This window comes from Chelonoidis abingdonii, chromosome 5 (assembly GCF_003597395.2).
Source record: "Chelonoidis abingdonii isolate Lonesome George chromosome 5, CheloAbing_2.0, whole genome shotgun sequence".
NCBI classification, from domain to species: domain Eukaryota; kingdom Metazoa; phylum Chordata; order Testudines; family Testudinidae; genus Chelonoidis; species Chelonoidis abingdonii.
Window position 1 is genome coordinate 37,175,913 of NC_133773.1, and position 2,960 is coordinate 37,178,872.

General features: G+C 43.6%; 1 pseudogene; it reads left to right on the forward strand.

The window, feature by feature from the left end:
• The first annotated feature begins 433 nt into the window (after positions 1-433).
• On the forward strand, positions 434-1,343 carry LOC116832139 (ras-related protein Rab-30 pseudogene; annotated as a pseudogene).
• Positions 1,344-2,960: the final 1,617 nt, after the last annotated feature.

The window sequence follows — 2,960 nt, forward strand, 5'->3', positions numbered from 1 at the left end:
CCCTCCAGATACCTCTTGAGGAGCTTAAAGACTCATCACAAACTCCTTGCAGTTGGTGACACCCACCAGGGTTACGCTACCCATTAATCAAGTGCTCCTGGATCCAGCAAGCACACTGGCAAACTCCGGTCATTGCATGGCCAACTTTTTATAAACAAGTGAATTTAAAAATATTATGTTCCAGTCCATGAACTCAGATTTTTTGTTTTCCCAGAGTTAATTTTTAACTTTGTGGCTATGATGCATGGTACTTTGGCATTAATCAGCTCAGTATAATGTATTATTCGCTGAAGGTTGACTAGCTTTTTGTATTAACATTGAAAAAAGCAGTCAGTAAGTAAATCTTGAAAATGAAGTGTAGGTGATTCCTGCATTGTCTTGTCTTATGGTCTTGCAAGGCATGAGGAAAAAAATCCTAAATCCAGCTGTGTAAATGAGTATGGAAGATGATTTTCTGTTCAAAATTGGTTTAATTGGCAACACTGGCATGGGGAAAACCTGCTTAGTCTGACAATTCACTTTCACTTTTCTCACCAGGTCAAGGAGACACTATCAGGGTTGACTTTGATTAAGACTGTGAAGATAAATGGTGGAAAAGTGAAGCTGCAGATCTAGGACACAGCAGGACAGGAGAGATTCCAGTCCATTATGCAGAGTTGCTATCGCTAAACTAATGCATTAATATTGGCCTATTACATAACCCATGAAGAATCCTTCCAATTTCTTCCTGAATGGCTGAAAGAAATATTGCTGGCATACTGTTCTAAAATCATAACTGCTAGCGGGTAGGTGCTTGATTTAGCTGAGAGGAGAGAAGTCTCCCCCCAAAGAGCTGAAGGATTTTCAGAGGCCCAAAACATATACTATCTGATTACCTCATTTTTTAGCAGAGGTCATGTGGAAAATCTTTGTGTACTTAGTACGCCATTTGATCAGCAAGGCAAGACAGAACACACTTGTAAACAATGTGGCATCCCCAGCACCAGGACATGGGGAAAGTATCCACTGTTTGACTTGCTGTAATTTGAATTAAGAGCTGGCCTGAGATCCACCCCAAATGAGCCAAGAGGCTGATTGCTGAGATTTCTTAGTTGGAGATAATTTCTGCTACTTGGACCCAACTGACTCTCACCTAAGTCTGGTGCCTGATCTTAAAGCGGGCTGGCCACTCTGCCTACAGACCAACATAGAATATAATATGGTTTAATCTTATTTGCAGTCTTTGGAGTTGGTTAGGGAAAAAAGTTTGCACAAGGTGCTTGATAAAATCCAGAGCATGGGCTGCTGGGTCACTTTCTGTTGCTGACTAGAACAGCCTCCTTTCATGTTGCAGAATGCATGATCTCTTGTGCAGCACGTTTGGTCCTTTTTTTAAAGATGAACTTTAACCTTTGGACTATACTAGCATTCTTCCAGGCAGCCAGCTAGCCAAGTGAATGCTTCAGATGTGTATATAGTATGTGCCCATAGCATCCCAGTTCAGGACTCAATTGTATGTTTTGAAATAGTGTGTTTTATCTCTCATCCACAGGCACTTTTCATGAACTTGGAATTTAAAAACTATATATCAACATTTCCAAGCAAACAACAATTTGGAAAAAGATGTGGATACCGGCTCTATCACTCTTTTTTTGGTGCTAGCAGTTCACCTGAATAGTTCAGAGACAAAAGTTTTATTACATTACTGTCCTCTGAATATGTAACTTTGAGTAATTAATTAAAGTACACTAACAAGCACTATCCATAAAATATTACCTATTTTTCTCAGCCTGACCAAAGCAGTATAGTCCCTAACTAACTATTTTATGTCAGTTGTGGAGTGAAAAGACTTTTTTCCCTTCAGTCAAAAAAGCTCTGTAAACAATTTCCTAATTTAATGAATGTTTTGAGAGTACTCATTGATGGAATGTGACAGGGTGCACTCACCGCACACTGGACAGGGAAAGGTTAACTCCTTGTTGTGGGCTGAAGAAGCCACACCCCCACATCCCTACAAGACATGCTGCAAGGGTAGCACTAGTATGAAAGGGGGCAGCCAAGGAGGAAGGATGCACCTCACAGGCTGAGCCTGGGAGCAGCTGGAACACCTGACTGTGGAAGCCAGAGATGCTGAGACCCAGACGGACGCTCAGGTACCTACAGATACCCAAGAGGGATCAGAGTCACCGGGAACCACACACGCCAAGAAGCCCAGAGACCCAGATGACACCTTAACTATTGCTTTGAGAGACATGGTAGGAAGTGGTCTGAGGGGGGAGCTAGCTATGGTCCTGGGGGTAGTGGGCTTGTTTTGGTTGGAGCCCTGCAGACTCAGCGACAGTGTGTTAAGGCCCTGAGTTAGGACCTGGTGGAGCAGGATGGACTTGGGTACCCTACTGCAGCTGCCACCCGCCACTCAAGATGACAGTCGGTTGGCTCAGGCCACAAGTCCTCACCGCACTGCAGATAAGGGCAACCCCGTTGGCTCTGGCTGCAAGACTTTACTGCTCTGTGGATAGGGGCAACTCTGCTGACTCAAACTGGCCTCTGGCTGTTGAGCCACACAGCTCTGAGGGAGAGGGCATCTGTATTGATTCTGACTACTAGGCCATATCATCCCAGAGGTGAAGGCAATTCTATCGACTCTAGCCATTTGGCATTGCTGCCCTGAGGTAGAGGATGGCTCAGAGGACAGGGTATACTCACCCCTCACTGGATGGGGTTCCATGAAGTTAAAAAATCAGATCTGACCAAAATATTGTGCTTGCATTGATCATGTATCAGGGTTCCAAGGGAGAGCATAGTTTTAGATGGCAGTCCAATGTATTTGAGAAACAAGGTATAGTTAGAGTTCTTGCTGGAGAAGCTAGCATACAAATGTGTGTGCGTTCTTTTAAGCTCCAGTGAAAATGGCAACAAGCGTTATGAATCTTTTTTGTCTATTTATGCAATGATCACCCCCAACCTAATTCCCTGTTGGT